The sequence below is a fragment of the Camellia sinensis genome, chromosome 5, assembly GCF_055761805.1.
Source record: "Camellia sinensis isolate YWXY chromosome 5, ASM5576180v1, whole genome shotgun sequence".
In the NCBI taxonomy this organism is placed as follows: Eukaryota; Viridiplantae; Streptophyta; class Magnoliopsida; order Ericales; family Theaceae; genus Camellia; species Camellia sinensis.
In genome coordinates this window covers 178763653-178772048 of record NC_138965.1, presented here as the reverse complement: position 1 = coordinate 178772048, position 8396 = coordinate 178763653, and positions in this window count along the sequence as shown.

Here is an 8396-nt window from a genome sequence, read left to right as displayed (position 1 = left end):
AACCCCACGTCTTTCTCCCTTTTATTTATCCGCTTATGATGGTTAGATTAGGGCATATTTCAATTAGCATACAGTATGATCGCATGTTTGCATTCATTCATCTGTTTTGCATGCACCGGGCTCGGCGCATCATACTAACTGCATTGTACTTTCAATTCCAAATTGAATACATGTTAGTTGTAGCATTTCATATGACATGTTTAGAATAGCCGAGCCTGCTATAGTTTGCATTTTTGCATGTGTTGCATTAGGCATTACTGTATACTTAGGATCATACATGATTTCTAATGTAGTTTCTGTTTTGGCTTGGAGTACTCGGTAAGTTTTATGCTTTAGCATCTTCACATGTGTGTGAATGATTGCCATGATAGCATGCTTGCCATGAGGCTAATTGCTTATGTGAAATATCTGCCTGAATGCCTGTGGGTGAAGGTTGGGTTATTTGAATTGGGACAATTCATCAAATGTTTGTTTTAAGCCCACTAGATAGTGGCAAAACCATCCTTTCTAAAAGCCCACCTGAGGGTGGCAAATCCGCGTCTTAGCCTACCTGCGGGTAACACCATCAAACCATTTTCAAATAAACAAGCATGAAATGTTTTGTTCCAATTCGGACGACCCAGTCTATACTTATATGCTGTGAGCATCACATAGTAACCTAGGCTAATAACCGGAATAAGAACTCACAATATTTTCAAAAATTGATATCATGGTTAGTAGAGGCCGGTCTATGACCGGGCGAGCGGGGGTGCTCACGAAGTGACCTTCCCCAATCGTACCCAAGTTCCCGAGCCGAGCTGTAGTGACCCCAAATGAACAGAACGGGAGCTAACCCTCCCGGGGCGTTCGGGGGACGTCTACAAACTCCCTTGAACTTGAAAGGCTTGTTGAGATCTCCAAATCCATCATTGGTTTTCTTTGGCACTTGTTCCATGTTTGATCTCCTTAAAATTGTTAGTGAAAATACCAAAAAAAATGATATTTTATTGATAAATAATGCAAAGAAAATGAGATACAAACATATCAGGCTGAGGCATGGATATATCGTTTTCTTTAAGGAGATCAAGCCTACTGCGGTAGGAAGAACCCAAATACCGATGCAGCAGTCACAAAACTATGACTTGTCCCCTCCAGGATACAACAGCCCGACCACTTGTTGTATGGTTCAAGCCAACTCTGCACAAGATGGTGAACCCAAAGCTCCACCAATAAAAACACCTTTCTGTGCTAGTAATCTCTCTTGTATAGAAAATAGTTGGTGCGTTGGTGTAGAAAAGAGTAGATGAGAGGAACTATTTATACACCACTATGACCTTACAAATTACACCAAAAAATAATGACCATTAAACAAGAAAAAATGGAGAGACTCCAAATAATAAAGAGAAAATGGAGAGACTCCAACTAATAACTCACTACCAAGTTCATGAATTCTAATTAATCTCCATTCACGAACAAGATAAAATTCATGAATCAAACAAAAGAAGATTCATGAAAAAAAAAATATAAATAAATAAATAAAAGATATTAAAATGGTTCAACAATCCCCCACTCATTTTAATATCAACAAGGATAAGAGAGATTACCAAACAAAGGTAGACTGGTATGCATCATGAAGGTGTGCTCTGTATTGAACCTTCCTTAGTGAAACAGCAACCTTTACTCCAGAGTCAGTAGTGGTCTCAGACTTGAACTATGACTGCTTAGGGAAAATAAAGTATTACTGCTCACACATAACAATCTAGGTGTTGACATGAGCTTTAATAGCTAGCAGATTACGGCATTGTGCTAATCCCAATTTTCATGAGCATATTTGACAATAAGCCTTATTCTCATAGAAAGTGGCCCCACTTTCATGCTCACATAGGTGAAATCCATGTCAAAGATGTTCCTATAATTGACACACCCCATTCAACAAGAGTTACAGAATTTCATTAAGAGTATAAAAACTCAACCCTCCAACATTACAGGACAAATGCACTTAAATCATAGGGATGGATAACAAAATATTAAAGAGTGCATTTTTACAACCACCATATGATTTGTTCTTCCCATTGAACCTAGTTATAGGATCTCTGGTCCCTAGGTTGGGTATCCTCCTACATGGTTTATGATTTTATAGGCTTTAAACACATCCCCCTCGATGTATTCCAGACCCTATCTCTCGCCAAGGCCATGATTAACGGATTCGCAAAATTATCACAAGATCTATAGCGATCCCGGGTTTACCCTTGTTGAACAGTGATCCGGACATGTGTCCGTGGATGTTGGTAGTGGTTTATTATCTTGTTTGCATCCTTTTTACTTTGTATATTGTGTATGGGATGTGTTGGGCAGGTTTGTTACAGGTTGGTTGTGTTTGGGAGCCTAGTGTTGCTGCCCAGATTTTTGGACCTTCGCTCGAGCGAGGAGTTTGTCGCTCGAGCGAGAGTGAGGTTCGTGTCTGGTGGGTCGAGCCAGGGTGGCTTCGCTCGAGCGAGTGTTGCGTCTGGTTCTGGACCTGAGAGTTGCCTTTCTTGGCTCGAGCGAGCTTTTCTTGGCTCGAGCGGTCTGGGTTTTTCTTCGCTCGATCGAGAACTTCTTGGCTCGAGCGAGAGTTTCTGTGTCTGGTCGCTCGAGCGACAAAGGCTTCGCTCGAGCGAGCGTGTTTTATATCAGCGGACAGTAGCGATTTTGAACTTCACTTTTTCACTTCTTTTTTTGATCAAACCCTAAATCCGAGACCCTCTCTCTCTAAACTTACACTCTCTCTAAGATTTGATCTCCCTATAGTGTGAATCTAGCCTAGGGTCTTTGTTAAAAAGATAGAGGGCACTGAGAGCTTTGTTTTAATCTGAAAAAGTTTGGATTTGGAGCAAGTTGATCTTCGAGTCTTCATCTCCTTTTTGGCATAAACTTCGAGGTAGGGATATCCTACTCCTCTCTATGGATTTTGTCTTTAAATTTTGGTATTTTGAGATGTTGGGCTTGGCTTGGTAATTTTGTGAAGGTTTGGGGCTTTTGTGTAATTTTACAAAAGTTGGGATTTTATTCATAATAAACCTAGATGCATGTTTGGCATGGAGAAATGGAATTGATGTTAAATCATTGATGAAAATAGGACCTAAGGGTTGAAATGGTAATTATGGAAAATGGCCTAATTACATTGTTTGATTAATTGGGATAATTAATGGTGAGAATTGAGGAAATGAAATGTTGATTGAATATCCATTTGTGCATTTATTTTCTGTTTAGAAATAACTGCTTTGGGCTATCGGTGGAGGATAGTCGTAATTGTTGTAGACAATGCATGATGATTAGGAAAACTAAAACTAATCAATGAAATGTGTCATGGAACTTGACGGTTGATAGAATACATTAACTGTATGTATTGAGTGATTGTATATAGAACCATTGTGTTTGTATACGTTATGTAGAGAGGAGGAGATGGGGGATGTACTCCGTGGTTTAGGGGAAGATAGGGGATGTACCTCTAAACTGGATAGTGTTGGGAGAAGATAGGGGATGAACTCCGTAGATACAGCTCATATGCTTGTCTAGAGAAGTGAAGATAGTGCTTATATGCTTGTCTTGGTAAAGTGTGGATACAGCTTATATGCTTATCTGTGAATGTGGGATATTGTTGTTATACATATCTGTTGAGAATGTGGATATAGCTTATATGCTTATCTGAATGTGGGATATAGTTTTTATACTTATCTGTGGAAATGATGATAGAGCTAGCATGCTTATCTGTTGAAAAAGGGAAAATGAAAAGTAACTTAGACTCATAAGTTGTATGACATAAATGTGTAATTTATGTGAATGTATCTGTGTTAGCCATCTATCAATTGCTAATCTTTTAGTCATTGTTCATGGTTGGTTTAGTGTATTTCTACTGGGCTGTGGCTCACCCTATATGGGAATATCATTTTCAGGTACAGGTAACATGCCACCTCCAAGGATATAGCTGGGAGGCTAGAGGCGGACATACTTTTGTCGCTTAACTTTTGATGTATTACATGTAACTTCAAGCCAAGGGCTTAATGTGTAAACGAGTTAGTACTCTTTTGTTGTAACCAAGTGTTAACTTGGAAAGCTGTAAGCCCGTAGGGCATTTTGTTTTGATGTTAACATGTAATACTTATGTAATGGAACTTTGATGAATAAAAGAATGTGGTTAGTTTATATGTAAATGCATGTCTTATCTGATGGGTTTAATGTTGTTATTTTGAGGGCGTTACATCTTACATAATTCACAGTTATGATACCATTATTTAAATAAGATCTCACATTACTGTGTTTCTTTCGAATAGGTCTGGATTTACCATTATAAAAATGGTTGTTCACTCTACCAATAGCAGTAGTGCTATCACAACGAATTAACACAGGAGAAATTGGTTTTTTCCAAAAAGGGATTTCATGTAACAAATCTCTCAACCAATTCACCTACTCACATGCTGAAACTAACGCTATAAGTTCAGCTTCCAAAGTACAATTAGCAATTATAGTCTGTTTTTAAGACTTCCAACATATAGCACCGCCACCCAAGGTAAAAATAAAACCCGAGGTAGAGAGAGAATCACCTGACAAAGTCTTCTAATCAGCCTCACTATATCCCTCAAGTACCGTAGGATACTTGTTATAATCTCATAATTCTTCCCATGGCTAGCCAATGATTTTGACTTGGTTTGCTAGTAAACCTGCTAAGTACTCCAACAGCATATGCAATGTCAGGTCTAGTACAGTCAGTAGCATATCTCAAACTACCAATCATGTTAGCATATTCCTTTTGATTAATCACTTCTTTTTCATTTGTTACAACAGATAAATGTATGCTTGCATCAAAAGGAGTAGCAACATGTTTACAGTCTAGAAAGTTATATTTTTTTAAAATTTTCTCAACATAATGCGACTGATCAAGAAAAATACCATCATTAGTCTTGGTAATTTTAATTCCCAAAATAAAATTAGCTTTACCAAGATCTTTCATATCAAACTGGCTATTAAGCACATTTTTAGTCTCATTTATAATATGCAACTCAGAGCCAAAGATAAGTTGATCATCCACATATAGGCTAATAATCACATATGCATTCTCACAAGTTTTGTAATATATGCACTTATCACATTCATTTGTCTTATAGCCATTCTCAAGCATGTAGGAATCAAATTTCTCATGCACTGTTTAGGAGCTTGTTTTAAACCATAAAGGGATTTAGTTAGCTTACACACCTTGCTTTCTTGGCCAGGCTCCACAAAGCCTTCGGGTTGGTCCATGTAAATCTCATCATCTAGATCTCCATTTAAAAATATTGTTTTCACATCTATTTGATGAATTTTTAAATCATGAATTGTAGCCACTGCTATCAACAATCTAATGGATGTAACTCTAGTAACCGGTGAAAAAGTATCAAAGAAATCAAGATCAACTTATTGGTTAAAACCTTTAGCGACAAGCCTCGCTTTATATTTATCTATAGTTCCATCCGGTTTAAGTTTTTTACGAAGGACCCATTTACACCCAATAGTTTTACAACCTGGCGGTAAATCCACTAGCTTCCATGTTTTATTTGAAAGTAGTGAATCTATCTCATCATTTACAGCCTTTCTTCAGAAAATAGCATCAGGTGATGATAAAGCTTCTTGCAGCATAAGAGGAATTTCTTCCACATTGTAAGGATAATAGTCAGGGCCAAAATCTTTTTCAACTCTAGCTCATTTACTCCTCCTTGGTTGGATTTGAGAATATTCTAGTTCTTGAAAAACTTGAGATGGAGTAGAAGAGCTAGGCATGGATAAAATATTTTTAGAAATTATCTGGCCCCCACTATTTCTAGATTTGAAAGGAAATTTATTTTCATGAAAAATAGCGTCACCTGATCAAAAATAATATTATTTTTTATGTCAAAAAATCTATAAGTTGTACTATGCAACGCATACCCAAGAAAAGCACAGCTAGTAGCTCGTTCACCCAATTTAGGTCGTTTAGGATCTGCAGGCCTCACAAAAGCTAAATAACCCCAAACCCTCAAATAACCTAGATTTGGTTTATGCCCCGCCACAACTCATAAGGTACAATTTTAGTCTTTTTGTATGGCACTCTATTTATCACATGGCAAGTTGTCAAAATAGCCTCGCTCCAAAGATTTGAGGGAGCACCTGGATCAATAAGCATACATTCGTCAAGTCAATTAACGTTGTATTTTTTCTTTCAGCTACGCCATTAGATGAAGGTGAATAAGGTAGAGTAGTCTCATGAATAATTTCCAAAGACTGAACAAAAGAGTTGAATCCAAGAGATTCATACTCTCTGCTTCTATCACTTCTAATTCTTTTAATCTTTTTACCGAATTGATTTTCAACTTCAAGAAGGAATTCTTTAAATTTCTCAAAAGCATCACTTTTATTTTTTAATAAATATACGTTTGTATATTTTTGAAAAATCATCAATAAAAGTGAGAAAATATCGGTTACCACCCTGAGTTAAAATTCCTTCAAACTCACACAAATCAGTATGAAATAATTCTAGTAATTCGGTATTTTTTTTTAACACTTTTATGAGGCCTCTTGGTAATTTTTGCTTTACTGCAAACTTCACATTTCTCAAAATTTTTTGTCACTTTAGGAATTAATCCTAAACTACACATGATTCCCACATATTTGTTGTTAGTATGATACAAGCGAGAATGCCAAAAACTAATAGAAGACAGTGTAAGTGGTGTCATAGTAATCATAAAATTGATCAGCAAGGCAATTTAAGAGATAAAAGTGACATTTATACTCATCTGTATTATAGGAAGCCACTTTTGCTTCATGTGCCTCGTAGTCTTCATCATTCATCTCCTCGGTCGGGATTTTGTTTAGATTCTTCTCGGTAAGAACATATGCAGCTTTCAAAAGGCTAAGATAAAAAAGAACTTTACCTTTCCACCTCTTAAAATGAATTCCCTTGAACTTGAAAGGCTTGTTGAGATCTCCAATTCCATCATTGATTTTTTCTGGTACTTGATCTATGGTTGATCTCCTTAAAATTGCTGGTGAAAATACCAGAAAAATATATTTTATTGATAAATAATGCAAAGAAAATGAGATACAAATAGATCAGTTGATTCTCTCTCTACCTTGGGTTTTATTTTTACCTTGGGTGGTGGTGCTATATGTTGGAAGTCTCAAAAACAGATTATAATTGCTAATTCTACAATGGAAGCTAAGCTTATAGCGTTAGTTTCAGCATGTGAAGAAGCGAATTGGTTGAGAGATTTGTTACAAGAAATTCCTTTTTGGGAAAAACCAATTCCTCCTGTGTTAATTCGTTGTGATAGCACTGCTGCTATTGGTAGAGTGAACAGCCATTTTTATAATGGTAAATCCAGACCTATTCGACGGAAACACAGTAATGTGAGACCCGATTTGAGTAATGGTATCATAACTGTGAATTATGTAAAATCTTGTGATAATCTTGTGGATCCATTAACCAAGGCTTTGGCGAGAGATAGAGTCTGGAATACGTCAAGGGGGATGGGTTTAAAGCCTATAAAATCATAAATCATGTATGACGATACCCAACGTAGGGACCAGAGATTCTGTAACTAGGTTCAATGGGAAGAACGAATCATATGGTGGTTGTAAAAATGCACTCTTTAATATTTTGTTATCCATCCCCATGATGTAAGTGCATTTGTGCTGTAATGTTGGAGGGTTGAGTTTTTATACTCTTAATGAAATTATGTAGCTCTTGTTGAGTGGGGTGTGTCAATTATAGGAACATCCTTGAAAGATTTCACCGATGTGAGTATGAAAGTGGGGCCCCTTTCTATGAGAATAAGGCTTATTCTCAAATATGCTCATGAAAACTGAGATTAGCATAAGGCCGTAATGTACTGGCTATTAAAGCTCATGTCAACACCTGGATTATTATGTGTAAGCAGTAATTTTTTATTTCCCCTAAGCAGTCATAGTTCAAGTCTGAGACCACTACTGACTCTGGAGTAGAGGTTGTTATTTCACTAATGAAAGTTCAATGCAGAGCATACCTTCATGATGCATACTAGTCTATCTTTATTTGGTAATCTCTTTTATCCTTGTTGATATTAAAATGAGTGGGAGATTGTTGGTCCATTTTAATATCTTTTATTTATTTATTGATATATCTTGTTCATGAATGGAGTTTCATTACTTTTGTAACCTCTTATCTTGTTCATGAATGGAGAGTAATTAGAATTCATGAACTTGGTGGTGAGTTAGTTTTTGGAGTTACTCCATTTTCTCTAGTTTAATGATCATCTTTATTTTCGGTGTAACTTGTAAGGTCCTAGTGGCCTATAAATAGTCCCTTTCATCTACTCTTTTCTACAAGAACACACACCAACTATTTTCTATACAAGAGAGATTATTAGAAAAGAAGGGTGTTTTTCTTG